This window comes from Cricetulus griseus, chromosome 4 (genome assembly GCF_003668045.3).
Source record: "Cricetulus griseus strain 17A/GY chromosome 4, alternate assembly CriGri-PICRH-1.0, whole genome shotgun sequence".
Lineage (NCBI taxonomy): Eukaryota > Metazoa > Chordata > Mammalia > Rodentia > Cricetidae > Cricetulus > Cricetulus griseus.
This window is the reverse complement of record NC_048597.1, coordinates 47795986-47811954: the sequence shown is the minus strand read 5'-3', so window position 1 is coordinate 47811954 and position 15969 is coordinate 47795986. Positions and strand designations below refer to the sequence as shown.

The 15969-nt window shown below is 36.9% G+C and overlaps 1 long non-coding RNA gene across 2 annotated transcripts; it reads right to left on the bottom strand.

Annotated features, from left to right (window-relative positions):
* Positions 1-1482: 1482 nt before the first annotated feature.
* LOC107978428 lies at positions 1483-15518 on the bottom strand. Of its 2 annotated transcripts, XR_003484849.2 has the most exons (4): positions 15460-15518; positions 14764-14983; positions 2024-2077; positions 1483-1673 (listed from the first exon to the last, which is right to left on the bottom strand). It is a non-coding gene; the product is annotated as an uncharacterized LOC107978428 (long non-coding RNA). The 2 variants fall into 2 exon arrangements; XR_003484848.2 differs by lacking the exon at positions 15460-15518 and having other exon boundaries at positions 14764-15219.
* Positions 15519-15969: the final 451 nt, after the last annotated feature.

Genomic DNA, 15969 nt, shown 5'->3' with positions numbered 1-15969 from the left:
TTACAGTGACTTCATAGTATTCATTACTGCCATCACAATTATGTATCATTTGCTATACTTTCTAGATATTTCTTTATTAATAGTGGCACTAATATTGTTTCTAATTTTTCATAACCCAAGTAACTATTCAGGGAAGCATAATGCTACACATTCCACTGTGAAATTTTGAGAGGTTTTGTAAAATAATTTCCTACAAGTTGATTAGCTGAAATAAAGCATAAGCACATTTAAATTTTTTAAAATAATTTTGAAATTATATTGAAAGAAGACATATACATATATTTAAATGTATATGTATATATATATGTTTCATCCCCTCACTAAAATACAAGAGTGCCAGTTGTACTGAGTGCTGACCAACATTTCAGGACTTAAAACAAGAAAACTGTAGTTTGAATTTACATGATTTGAAAAATAGTCACTTGAAGCATCTTTTCAACTACTTACCTACTTAACATATTAATATTTCCTATAAATTTCCTAACTTAGAATTAAATATACTGAAGTTTTTACTAATAAGATTACTTCATAAATGCAACCAATTACCTATATACTGTTTGTAGATACACTTTTTCTCATTTTTATTTCTTTTTGCTTATAATGCATACTTAAAATTTGCTTCAAACTTTAAGCCGGGCGTTGGTAGCACACGCCTTTAATCCCAGCACTCGGGAGGCAGAGGCAGGAAGATCTCTGTGAGTTTGAGGCCAGCATGGTGTCCAGAGTGAGTGCCAGGATAGGCTCCAAAGCTACACAGAGAAACCCTGTCTCTAAAAACCAAAAAAAAAAAAAAATTGTTTCAAACTTTAAAACATTTGTAATCTAACTTATTCATTTTGTGACTTCTGCATTTGTTAGCTTGTTAGAAATGTTTTATCAAGGGTGTATTACTAATATATTTTCCTGTTTATAAAAATAAAATTGGCACAGTGCTTGCATCTTTCTTTGTATCACTTTGCTGCTTATTTGATACTTCCTCTTTAAAACGTGTACCCCTTATCGTCAAATTCCACCTAATCATCACTTAGTCTAACTAAGTACATTTCTTCCCTTTCATCTTTTCTCAAAGCCCATCTTCCATTCTCATAAATTCCTTATCTGAATTTCACTCAATTTGCCTAATTGGTTCCTCTCTGCACCTAAGGCTTTGGAGACAGCATGCTTTTCAAGTACAGATTCATTAGTTACATGCAGAAAATGAGCTCTGTCCTTTTCACGTAATGCCCTGCTTTCCAACTCAATTAATGGGGACCATGTTTCTCACCCCATCACACGAAAATTCCAATTTGCACCCATGTCTCTTATATATCTCTTTCAATGAGCCAAACATGCCAAAATCTTGAAGCATTGCCTGTTTCCACTTTCCTCTTTACCTCAGTAGATGTACCTTCTTGGCTTCTTTAATTGTATTAATGATTTCTAATTATTCATTTTAGTATGTTAGCTTCATGGGGTTATCATAGCAGACAATCATAGACTGGATGGCTTAAATATAGAACTTTATTGTCTTCACATTTAGGATTTTAAAAGCTGAAAACCAAGGTTGTAATATATTGGTAGTAAGGCTCCTCTCAGCTCTGCTTTTCATCTTCACAGGGTGATCACCCTGTGGAAATCCACATCCATTTTCTTTCCAGGAGAACAGGGGCTAACTCTGCTCCAATATGGTGTCCCTTTAAATAAGTACATTATCAATGACCCTATTCCCAAATAAGGTAACATTTCAAGATACATCTGACAAGTGAATCTGGATGTGGAAACTCAACTTAACCGCTAACACCCAGACATACAGTCATATGAGTATGTTGTTGACCATCCAAATGTACAAAATAACATATCATCTGAGGTCATTTACAATGCCCTAGTACAGTCCCCAGCTTTTAGTCCTCTTCACTATCCCTGACCCAGTAAAAGTCACTATTCAGTTTACCTTAAATCCTGAAATACATTGACCCTGCTAAATCAGAGCTATTAAATGTTCAGTGACTTTTTATCTCCCATGGATGAAATTCAAGTAACTTACCCTTGCATTTCAGGCATTGATATTGAGTGTTGTCTTCCCTTTAGAAACAGGAGTCTGAAAAAAGTGTTTAGAATCATGTAGTATGTTTTTAGAAGAAATCTTTACTGGATTATGAGAATACTGAAAGAAGAGACTGGAAATGCCAGTTCAAGGATGTGTAGTTCAGGGAATTATGGCTGATGAAACTGAGGGTCAATACAATCCTACTGGAGACTCCCTGCAGAACAGATTTCAGAAATACCCATTTGAAGGCTCAAATGGGTTGGATTTATAGCTAAGGTCTCGGTCTCTTATTCTTACCAGTCAAAGGTTGTCCCATATAGTCGTGTCAGAATGCTTAAGTGGAGTCTTCAGGCAATAACAGAAGTATAGCAGCCACAAGTCAGAGAGTAAAAGCTCTCATCAGCTGACCCAAAGTGCTGTCATCCCTGCTTTCGTACAGCTGTTGTGGCAAAGACCAAACAGATGCACCAACATAATGCATGGAAGTAAGAGATGAAGCTACTGAAGAAGAGTGGGTAACTTCCTTGGGCAAATTTCAAAGTTTTCTTGATTATTCTCAAGACTGCTTATACAAAGTAGTCTACATTACTGGTATTGGTGGGTCCTCATAAAGCATAGGGAATACAAAACAAGGACAATATTCAGGAAATAGATAAGAAAAGATAATGTGTTCTACTTGGAGAATTGCTTGGAACAGCCTCAGACAAATTAAGATAGCATTGCTCATCAAATTTAGCCAGCTAAAAAAAATTAAGAACTATTTTTAAGGGTCAGAAATAGCTTAATGCAAGTGGAGAAAAGAAAATGGCTTATAAAACATGTGTTTCTGTATTTAAGATATGTGATGTGTTTGTGTTGTTGTGTACACATGTATGTGTGTGGTGCATGTACATATGTATGCAGGGCAGGGGTCAATTCTGGGTATCTTCCTCTATCACTCACTGACTCTAGAGCTCATTGATTGCCTAACTAGCTGCCTAGCAAGCCCCAGGGATAGTTCTGTCCTTTCTCTGACCCAGCACTGAAGTTATAGGTCATCACTGCCATGCCCAGCTTTTTACCTGGTTTCAGGTGATATAACTTGGGTCTTCATGCTTAGATGGTAAGGAATTTACCAATTAAGCCTTCTCCCCAGCTTCAGATAAAATAATTTAACATTTACATTTAGCAGTAGAAAACAGGTGTTAAATGAAACAGAAGAATCAAAACATTAGTGCATCACAGAAGACAAGAAAAAGAATTTCAAGGAGTCAGGTGCTGTGGAACTGTGAAGAAGTTCAAGGAGCTGAGTGTAAGCTGTTGTGATTGCAGATCACTTGGACTGAGAAACCAAAAAGGGCTACTGAAAGAGAGAGAAATCCTTATAAGGTGCTAAAGAATGCCTTGAATAAATCCTAAGAACTCAGTGCTCTATGTCACTTGAAACTCCATGTGTCTGCTCAAGACAAGCATATTTCAATTGAGAATTTAGAACATAAGATATAAGACACTGACATTATAAAATTGGGTATACTTAACATTTTAGAAGACTAGAGAAAAAGAGAGTTGATTCCATAATGGTGTCAGGATATTGACAACGATGGAGTTAAGTACAAAATATTTCCATTCCTTCCTATTGTTGAGAGGTGTTTTGTGGCATAAAGCCTGAAGAGTGTTTATCATTCACTATCTGGATTGTTTATAGTTTGGACTGGTATGAACAAAAGCTCCAATAATCAGTAGTATTAAGGTTTTATCTAAACATTTTTATTTCTCTGGGATGAATGCCTAGGGGTGTAATTTCTGGGTCACATGGTAATTACACAGTATTTTTAAGGAACTTCAAAATTGAGTGACTGTATGGTTTTGCATTTCTACTGGTAATTAGTTAGTGATCTGTGATTTCCAAATTCTTGTACATATTTAGTCTCATTACACTCACAAATTATGTATGTATGTATGTATGTATGTATGTATGTATGTACATTCTGATAGATATGTACTTATATCTCATGGTTTAAATTTTCATTTCCATAGTGGCTAATCATAATACAAATTCTTTGATTCTATTATTTACTTTGTGTAACTTTCCTTGGTAAAATGCCTTCTGTGTCTTTTGTCTAGGCTCCAACTTTATCACTTTTAGACTAGAGAATATTTAGTGTCATTATCAACTATTCATTCATTTTGTAAAACATTTCCCAATATTGCTTTTAAAAGTTGTATGTTGTTCTTATTCAAAATACCTTACAGTAGGATTTTAGAAGTAGTAGAGTATTATTTTGCTTAGTTAGTATTTTTTCCTCTATGTCATATTATTTTATTTTAGATGGGGGTGAGCTTTCCTCCCTCATCACTTAATGTTACATCTGTTCTGACTAAATTAATCAATCCCTTTAGAAAACTTGTTCAATCTCATCTTGTATGTGAGGCTAAGGTTTCTTTCAAGAGTCCTGTTCTCCCAGGAAGCAACCTAGATGTCTCTCAACCAAAGGATAGATAAAGAAAATGGAGTACTACTCAGCAGAAAACAAAACAAAACAATGAAATCTTGAAATTCCAAGGCAAATGGATAGAACCAGAAGAAACCATCCTGAGTGAAGTAACCCAGTCACAAAAAGACAAACATGGTATGTACTCACTCATACATGGATTTTAGACATATAACAAAGGATTACCAGCCTACAATCCACACTGCCGGAGAAGCTAGGAAACAAGGAGGAACCTAAGAGAGACATACATGGTCCCCAGAAGAAGGGGAAAGAGACAAGATCTCCTGAGCAAATTGGCAGCATGGTGGGAGGGGCGAGGGTGTTAGGAGAAAGAGAAGGGGAGAAGAGGAGGGGAGAGGAGGACATGAGGGACCAGGAATATCCAGTTGGGGGAAAAATAGAGGAGAGCAAGGAAAGAGATACCTTAATAGAGGGAGCCATTATGAGTTTAACAAGAAACCTGGCAAGGATGACCCCAACTAAGAATCTAAGCAATAATGGAGAGGCCACCTTAAATACTCTTCCACTATAATGAGACCGATAATTACCTTAAATGTCATCATAGATCACAGCTAAGCACTGAGCCGAACTCCTAGAATCCACTTGTAGAGAGGGAGAAGTGATGAGCAAATTGGTCAAGATGATGCTAGAGAAACCCATAGCAACATCTGATCTGAGCAAGAAGAAACTCATGGATCCCAGTCTGATAGCTGGGGAACCAGCATAAGACGGAAACAGGCCCTCTGAACGTGGGTGTCAGTTGGTAGGCCTGGACAGGCTATGGGGCCTCTGGCAGTGGAACCAGTATTTATTCCTGGTGCATGAATGGGCTTTGGGAGCCCATTCCCTAGGGAGGAATTCTCTCTCAGCCTATATACACGGGAGGAGGGCTAAGTTCTGCCCCAAATGATGTGACAGTCTTTCATGTTCCCCCATGGGAGGCCTCACCCTCCCCTGAGGGGTGGGTGGGAGTGGGATGGGAGGTTGGTGGGGGGCATGGGAAGAAGGGAGGAAGAGGGAACTGTGATTGGTATGTAAAATAAGATTATTTTTAATTTAAATAAAAATTAATTTAAAAAATAAAGAGTCCTGTTCTCAAGAAAACTCTAGGCAAAGCTATCTGCAAGAAAAACAATAAGTGCAGATTATATAAAATAAATCATATTCATTTCTGCAACAAAGGGCAGTGTTCAGGTGGAATGTGTTTGTCCTTTGGTGGAGTAAATATTTGTTATCTTCGCTAGACTACAAACAATCTAATTACATGGCTGCTCTAATACTCTATGGACACATTGCAATATCTTCTTTTTGGTTTCTACTTTGGGAAGGAAAGAACAGATAATCTTTAGAGAGGGAACTGAAATTCACATAGGATTAAATAACAGAAGGCTATAATGAAAGAATGACTGACATCAATACCTGAGCATTGTATAATAGACCAATTATCAGGTGACTTCCTTCTGAGATTATCTGAATGTTGATTGATGTCTAACAATACTCCCAAGCATGTAGCACTATCTCTCATTCTTCAGCATATAGAAGAGTGTCTGACACACAGTAGGCTGATGAATAAGTGAACCATAATAGTTTAATAATGTCTAGTAATTATTTCAATAGTATTAAGCTATACTCAATAATATTTAAGAATATTAAATGCACAAGAATAAACTGATGTATAATACCTTAGTAATTGACAAGAAATTTAAGAATGAAAGTATAAAGAAAAAAGTCTTTCTTGACCTCTCTAGCCTTAAATTTTTCGTTAACAGTGTAACTTTCTGTTTTGCATTATATATTCACTTACTCGTGTTTATTATCTTTATCTATAGGATCTACCAAGTCAGCACCTTTGTTTTGTCCACTGCCATACTCCAAGCATCTGGAGCAGCACTGATAATTAATAAATATATAACAGACAGTTGTCAATTGAAAGAGAAAGAAGTCAGAAAAGTGTGCATATAATGCTGTAGAACTTATTAGAATCTTATTTTAAAAACCAAAACAACAGTTTGAAGGGAAAACTGTGGCTGATGAGTTATTTTCACTTCTTAATCTTTGTGCTTATATGGTGTTTGAAGTTGTAAAAACATGAACATAATTGCATATTACTTTAAAATTGTATTTCAGTAAACACTTGCTGACATTAGACACCTTGATGGTGTTTTAGAAGTATCCCTGAAAAAGAGTTGAGATGCTGTTATTTCCAGTTTTACAACAAAGAAAAGACTGAAGACTGAAAATAGATTCTTTTTGAAACAGGCCTATCAAAAAAAAAAAAAAAAGATGTTGCAAGGAAAACATGATCACAGAAAAATTTCCCAATGCATTTTGTCTGACTTACAAAAGCAAAACAAAAACCCCCACATCCCACAGAATCAACTAACCAGGGCTCACAGGGGATCACAGAGACTGAACTATCAATCAGGGAGCCTGTATAGATCTGACCTTAGTCCTCTGCATATATGTTAAGGTTGTGTAGCTTGGTGTTTTGTGGGAGTTGGGATGTTTCTGACTCCTTTGCCTGCTTTGGGGATCTTTTTCCTCCCTCTGTGTTGCTTTGTTCAGGCTTGATATGAGGATATGTGCCCAGTCTTATTGTAATTTGTTATGTCATGTTTGTTTGATATCCCTAGGAAGCCTGCTCTCTTCTGTAGGTAAACAGAAGAGGAATGGTCTGGGGGAGGGGGGAAGTAAGGGAGAGGTACTGAAAGAGATGGGGAGGAGAAACTATGGTCAGGATGTAATATATGAGAGAATAATAAAAAACAAAACCATACAAACTGGGGCTGGGGGAGTGGTGTTACAGGCCTTTAATCCCAGCACTTGGGAGGCAGAAGTACAGAGATCTCTGAGTTCAAGGCCCAGCTTGGTCTATAGAGCAAATTCTAGGACAGCCAAGGGTACACAGGGAAACTCTGTCTGGAAAAACAAAGCAAAACAAACAAAGAGAAAATGCACAAAACACAAAAGGGCAAGTTAAAAAACAGTCAGTAGAGTAAAGCATCACAACCAGAATCAGATACCACCAGGAACTGGAAATTTCAGACAAGCAACTTAAAACATGTGTGACTAATTTGTATACTGAGGCTTTTAATTAAAAAGTATAGACACCATGCAAGAACACGCTGGTATACCAGAAGAAAGATGCAAAGTCTGAAGATAGTAAAAAACAAACCAACAAGCCACTGTGAAGGAAATAGAGTCTGATGGGATTGTTAGTAGACTGCACAGCTGAGGACAAAATAAACGAGTTGAAAGATATGCTAAACAGAAGTTTATAAACCAAAATAATTTTATAGAAAAAGAACAGAATGTTCAAGAAACATTGAGTAGTTTCCAAAGGTGTAAACATGCTTAACTAGAATATCAAAAATGGAAATTAATTTGAATTAATGACTTAATGTACTTTAAAAATACAGATACACAACAAACTAAAGATCTAGGAAGCTCAAATTAACCATAAAATACACATATTGAAAATTACAGACAGATATTATTGCAGGAAATCAAAGAAGAATATTTTGAAAGCCAATGGTGTAAGAACATCTTACAAAGCAAAAATATAATTTCAAAGATTGCTAAAGACATCTAATTTGAGACCATGCAAGCAATAAGAGAATGGAATGTATTAAAGTTCTAAAAATGAATGGATGACAAACCTGAAATTCACTACCCCATGGAAGTATAGAAAGTACAGACAATGATGGCATTATCAGTCAAAAAAAGGGCGAGAATTCATGGTAGTAAAGCAGCACTATATAAATTGTTAGGAGTGGCCAGGCTAAAGCTCTAGTGTTGTGAGCACTTGACTCGTGTGTGTAAGTACTCTGGTTTGATTCCTAGAGCCACAAACAATTAAAATAAAATGTTACAAGAAGTTTTGCTGGGAAAAAAAGAATGGTATAGGTCAGAAACCCAGACCTACATAGAGAAGAGAACCAGAAAAGAAATAAAGGTATACTAAAGGTTTGCTTTTTCTTGTTCTTGGTTAATCAAATTGATGACTCTTAAAAGTACCAGTAACAACAACATACAGAGTGACTAAAGTGCATGAAATGAATAGAGAAGCAAATTTTGTAAAGGTTAGAAGAATTGATAACACACCTTGAAAAGTTTACTTGTGAAGCATCATGGTGGTGTTTAAAGGCGTATTTAGAATCTTGTAAATGTATATTCCAAACTTAAAGGCAAATACTAAAATATGATTTGTGTAGTTTCTATGTTCAGAGTAAAGAAATAAGTCATATAAAACATTAAATTATACTCAGAGAAGGAAAACCATAGAGAAAGAAATCAAAAGAAGCTAATAAGAATACAAAGGATAGACTGTACAAATATACCAGGTGTCAACCTAAATTTATAAATGGACAGAGAGTGTGAAAAACAGACAACAAAAATTAGCTTCAACTACATATTCTCTATTACAAACTTACTCTAAGTTAAAACACACACACACACACACACACACACACACACACAAAGAAGTCTTAAACACAATTGTTCAGAAAAATATAAGGAAATGAGAGGAGCTGTATTAATTTTAGACAAAAAGAGCATAGGGTAAAGGAAAGTTATTGCTGATATTACAACAATGAAAGGTCAGCTCTCCCAGAAGACATAACAGGCATTAAGAGTAAGCACCTGAGTGTCAAAATACGTGAGGAAAACCCTGATGGAGCAAGGAAAAGAAGACAGATCCACTGTTCCAGCCAGAGAGTTAACACTGTTTTTACAGTCATTGTTAGATCAAGCAGGCAGAAAATCAGTAAGGATAGAGTTCACTCAAACAACACCATCAGTCAACTTGCTATCACTGACATTTATGGAAGTCCCTATCCAGCTGCAGAACAAACATGGTTCTTAAGATGGCACGGGAAATCGGTCATGACAGACCATGTCCTGGCCCTCAAGACACACCCTGACATGTTTAAAGCAATAGCAACTATACAAACTATGTTTTCTGACCCAAACTGAATCAACACAGGAATCAGTGACAGAAAGATTGTTGAAAAATCCCAAAATGTTTGTAGGTTTGGCAACAGATAAAAATGACACAAGCCAAAGGAGAAATCTCAAATGAAAAGAAAATAAAACCATTTTGAAGTAAATGAAAATGAAAATAAACCATTACATACAATTTTAACTTAAAATTAACAACACAACACCACTTAAAATAGACCAAAAAAAAAAAGATGCAATGTGGTGGTGAGTGGCTGGCTTAGCAGGTAAAATAGTTATTAATGCAAGTGTGAGGACCAGAGTTCAGATCCATGTTGCCCACGTAAATGCAGGGAGGTAGTGGCTACAATCCCAGAGCAAGCTGAAGAGGTATAGACAAGGGATTCCCCAGAACCAACTAGCCAGTCAGATTAGCTGAATTCTGTGGTGAGAAACCCTGTCTCAATATACAGGGTGAAGACACCCAGTGTCAATCTTCATCCATTATATGCATGCAGACACATTTGGGCCCACACATGTGCCAACACACATACATCACACACACACACACACACACACACACACACACACACACACACACAAGAAAATTTTGCAACTTTAAAAGTATAAATCTTTTAAAATAAATGCATGGGCACATGTAGACGACTATAGAATTCTGATGAAAGAAACCAATGGAAAGCTAAAGTTGGGAAGAAGATTGGATGTTTACAGCTTAAAAGACAATATTGATAAGACACATATTCTTCCCTGTTCACACATCCATCCAACATAATCCAAATTAAATTTTCTGCAAGCTATTTTGTAGCTATCCATGTACATATGTTTATGTGGTGACTTAGTCCACTGTGTGTTGGCATAACAGGATATATAAGACTAGATTATTTGTAAGGAATTAAAACATTTGTTTCCTTGATTTAAGGTAGAGAGAGCAGAAACTAGTAGGGGGCCTCTTACTCCACTGTCACATGGCAATAGGCAGAAGGACAAGTACATAAGAGAGCTAACAAACTCTTGTAAGTTCTTTTTCTAATGGATTTAATAGATTTAAGATAGTAGGTACTTACAACCTAAATATCACCTGTTGTGCCTGATCTCCCAACACTCCTACATTGTGATTACATTTCCAACAAAAAAAATTGGGGGAGACATATTAAAAGCATTACATGTGGAAAAGCAAAAGACCCTGAATAGTCAATATAAAGTAGAAAAAGAGCCAAGTCGGAAGACCAATACTATCCAACCTCAGGATTTAAGATAAAAATATGATGATCAAGTTCTGAGAATTGTTGAAAGGACAGACATCAGTGGAATCTAAGAGGGAGCCCAGATAAAGAGAACCTATTTTGCTAAATATTTAATTGATTCCCAACAGTAACAGGAAATCACTTCAATGCAGAACACGTACTTTGTAGCCTTTTCAACAAATAGTACTCAACACTGGATGTCTATTTGCCTAAGCATTATCAAGACATACAATGTACACTTTTCAGAAAAATTCCACATGAACCATATATTCGATATAAAATACACAAGTCAAGAATTTTTGCAAAATACAAGAGAAAAATCTAAGAGACATTGAGCTTAATAATGAACTTCGAGTTAAGTACCAAAGCCAAGATTCGGTAACGAAAACATGGACAATTGAGACGGCTCAGTGAGTAAAAGCACTTGCTACCAAACCTGACAACCTGAATTCGAAGCCTGGTACTTAGATGATAGAAGAAGAAAACTGACTCCCACAACTTGTCCTCTGACTACCACAAATATGATGTGGCACATGTGTGTGTGTGTGTGTGTGCGCGCGCGCGCGCACGCACACACACACACACACACACACACCTGGAATTTAAATCTGCTTTATAAAAGACATTATTAAGAGAATTCATCTAAAAGAAGACAGACTTGGATAAATACTCATAAAATACAAAACTTGCATAGGCTTTGTATCCAAAATATAAAGATGAATTGTAATACATAACAATAAGTAAACAACTGAAATTCACAAAATACCCAAGCAAACATTTCTTCAATGATGATGAAGAGACAGAAAACATGCATATGAAAAGAAGCTCGACATCATTTATCACATGAGAATTATAAAGTTAAACAATAAAGAGGCAGCCTTATTAACTAATTTGAATAAACTCCAAACATGAAACAACACTACAAAGGTTTTAGGGCAAGAAGTCTGAGCCATTGCTGGAGGGGCATCAAGCCTCTTTGGAATATGACCTGATAGTTTTTCACAAAGTTAGTCTTACCATAAGATCCAGAAATTACATTCCTACATCTTTCTCAACTGATTTGATAACTTATATTCACACAGGTGTATATTTCAACTTTATTCCTAAATTCCAAAGAACAGGAGTAAGCAAGGTGCCTTTCAAGTGATGAATTAACAAAATAGAAAACTACAGTACAATGGAATATTATACAGCAATAAAAGCAAGTGATATATGAAGATATCAAAATATGACAGAACCTTAAATGCATATGGCTAACTGAAGGCAGCCAGTTTGACAATATTGCATACTTCACAATTCCACACATATCATTGTAGGAAAGGCAAAAAGAAGAGTCAGGAAAAACACTGTTGATTAATAGGCATTTGATTGAAGGGGAAAAATTGACTGGGTAAAGCAAAGAGGTTTACAACAATTAAATTATCTATATGCCAAACATTATGTATTTTCTCAAAACTTATGTACCTTTAGAACATAGAGTGTCTATTTTGAAATTCTCAAAACTATTCAGAAAAAAATTGTAGTATCCCATAAAGGAAGGCTGACTATGACAGGAGCACTTCTCTGGATTACAAGTGTGCAAGGACCCTCCTAAAGGACTTCGGGGAGAGCAGTGCTCAGAAACAGAGACAGGGCTCATATATGGTACTTTAGGAAAAGCAAGAAGAAAGGATTTTAAAAGGTTTACAATAAGGGAAAGGTGAGTGTGTGCAGTGATAGTTGGTTTAATCTGGCCAAAACATGACACAATATATACATGCATTGAAACACCATATTGCTCTATTAATTTATGAATTCTTACATATCACTGAAAATAACATTATGTTTTAAAAATTCTAAGAGAATTAAAAGGTAATTGATGTGAAGGCTTCATGACTAAAGGCAAAGGAATTACACAAAGTCCTGTGATCATGGTGTCTGGATTATTATATATATAAAGCAGATGGCAGTTGGAAGGCACCAGGTGTTTTACTATTGGAGTGTGAATTTACAGATACACAGAAGGAGGAAGCAAGATTGATTCACATAGTAATAAATCAGAATCACATACATTGGTATGAGATCTCTGCAGCTTAATAAAGACATAGATCTTCACAGATAGAAACATTTATTGATATGAGCATGCTTGTGAGTATATATGTGTTTGTACTTCTTTGACATGTCAGCAAACAGAGTCTAGAAACAACAGCATCCTAGTAGCAATAAGTGACAGCACTCACATCAGACCCCAGTACCATTTGCTAATAAGAAACACAAGGGCTATTTGGAGAAAAGGTTTTCTTGTCCTGAGGCACAAAATATACACCATAAGTTTGAGATTATCTATCCTACAGTACCAGAGACTAAGGAAGTGATATTTTTAAAAAATCCAATAAAATCAATTAAATAAAAGTAACCAACCATGTTCATAGCAGCATTATTTGTAATAGCCAGAAACTGGAAGCAGCCTACATGCCCCTCAACCGAAGAATGGATAGAGAAAATGTGGTACATTTACACAATGGAGTACTACTCAGCAGAAAAAATAATGGAATCTTGAAATTTGCAGGAAAATGGATGGAACTCAAAGAAACCATTCTGAGCGAGGTAACCCAATAAAAGAGACCAACTTTGTCCCCTGGAGAAGGGAAAAGGGTCACCATCCCCTGAGCAAATTGAGAACATGGGAAGAAGGGGGAGGAAGCTACGAGAGTGAGAAGGGAAGAAAAGGAAGGATGCCAAGGTCATGAGGCAGCAGAAATTTTGAGTCAGGTGTAGATTAGAAGAAAGGACATATGACAGGTAGGATTTTAATTGGGGGTTGGTAGAGGAGGAAGGGAGGGAGAAGGGAACTGGGATCGTCATGTAATTCAATCTTGTTTGTAATTCAAATATATAAAAATAAATAAAAAGAAAAAAAGGAAATTCCTCTACCAATAAGTTGTATCAAAACAAAAACTCCATAACCAAGCCAAAGACCAACATCCAAGAGTAAAGCAATCTCTTGAGGGCAAAACTAAGGCAGTTTGAAACTATAACACAAATAACCAAATATCTGTAATTCTATTCTTATGCCAACAAACATTTGGATAAATGGCACAAAATAAGCAACATTATTTTCAGAACAATCCCTAGTTATTTATGTTGCTCCTCTGTCCTCAATGAGGGGGACTATTATTAATCCTTACTATCTAGGTATGAGTCCTGGTGACTTTCTTCAAAATAGCACAGGCTGAACAGGAAGCAGGGGAAGGAGCTGATGACAGACAAATCTGAAAACACTGCTCTAGGTAAGGTGAGGATCACCAATGGTTGATTTTGTTCCTATGGATACCTTTGATATGATGTGATTAAAATGACATTCTTTGGCTTAGCGCTTTCTCTTGAAGATTCATAAATTCTGTCTAACCAAGAAAACCCAAAATTCCAGTAATGGAGAATCCAGTCAAACACATGTCCAATTTTCAGGCCCATTAAGGTGATCAAAAACAAGAGAAATAGTCACAGTCAACAGGAGCCTTGAGAATCATGAGGGCTGATGTGGTATTACGGAAGAGATCATGGGACTTTTGAAAAAGACATTTAGTAAGATCTGAGGACAGGTAAATTACGGTGGATTTCATCTAATAACCATATATCAGTATCTGCTAGTTAATTGTGACAAATGTTCAGCATACTAATGGCATGCAATGTTAATAGCAGAGACTGGGTACAGGCTTTGTAGGAATTCTCTCTTCTATCTTATTAATTTTCCTGTATATCTGAATCTATTATTTAAAGTCACTTTTCAAAATCTGGCTTTAGAACTAAACCTGTCCCAACATGATGGAATTAGTCAAACACTTCTATGAGAAGGGAACTCACCTAGTTTTTACTTTAAGATGTTTATTACTGCTATGAAAGTCTATTGACAATAGAACAAGATGGTTCTGTATGCAGAGTGTAGAAAACAGTACAAAATATATGAAGCAGAGACACAATGATGTTTCCTTTCAGGTATCAGTTTAAGTAGATTAAGGAATGCCTAGAAGACAGATACAACATCTCAGGTTGTGTCTGTGAGTTTCCAAAAGTGATGACTTACACCAGGCACTCCTGGATCTTCAGACTTCTGGTCTTGGCCTGAGTGACATCATCAGTTTGCCTTGTTCTGAGATTCCAGCCTTGTACTGGCATCCCATGGCCTCTGTGCTGCAGATGCGATCTTTGGGGGGAATTCTTAGCCTCCATAATCATCCAAATCAACTTCTCTAATAAATCTTTTATTCTTCTAAGTCTGTTGTTTCTCCTCTGGAGAATATGGACTAATACAAAGGTTACTGATTAGCAAGAATGGAGATATTTCAAATGAAAATAAAAAAACAGAAATGGACAGGAGACCAATTTGTCTGATGCTGTGTGGTAGAAACAGAAATAGACTTGAGTGTGTACCTAGAAGTTTGGTAATTTATCAAAAACTGTTGCTTTTGCACTCCTCACAAACTTTTTTTTTGTAATTTTTTTTAGTTCAAATTAGGAACAAGCTTGCTTCACATGTCAATCCCTCCTCCCTCTCCCTCCCCTCCTCCTCAACCCTCCCTCCCAACCTTCTACCTGTACCCCATCCCATCCACCCTCTACTCCCCAGGCTGGGTAGGGCCCTCAATGGGGGCTCACCAAAGTCCACATCATCCTGGGCCGGGCCTAGGCCCTCCCCCATGTATCCAGGCCTAGACGTGGGATGGGCTCCCAAAATCCCTTCTTACATCAGGGAAAAATACTAATCCACTACCAGGGGCACCTTAGAGTGCAGAGGCCTCCTCATTGACATCCATGTTCAGGGGTCTGGATCAGTCCTGTGCTGGCCTCCCAGACAGCAGTCTGGGATCGATGTGCTCCCCCTTGTACAGGCCAGCTGTTTCTGTGGGTTTCACCAGCCTGGTACCAGCCCCTTTGATCTTCATTCCTCCCTCTCTGCAACTAGGTTCCAGAGTTCAGTTCAGTGTATATCTGTGGGTATCTGCCTCTGCTTCCATCAGCCACTGGGTGAGGGCTCTAGGATGGCATAAAAAAGTAGTCATCAGTCTCATCACAGGGGAAGGGCATTTAGGCTATCCTCTCCAACATTGCCTAGATTGTCAGTTCATGTCATACTTGTAGATATCTGGAAATCTCCCTAGTGCCAGATCTCTGCCCGGACCTATAATGGCTCTCTCTGATATGGTATGCTGCTCTCTTCTATGTTTATCAGCTGTAGGAGTTCCCTAGTAGAGTTTTTCAGGTTACTTTGACTATCATATCATCTGCAAAT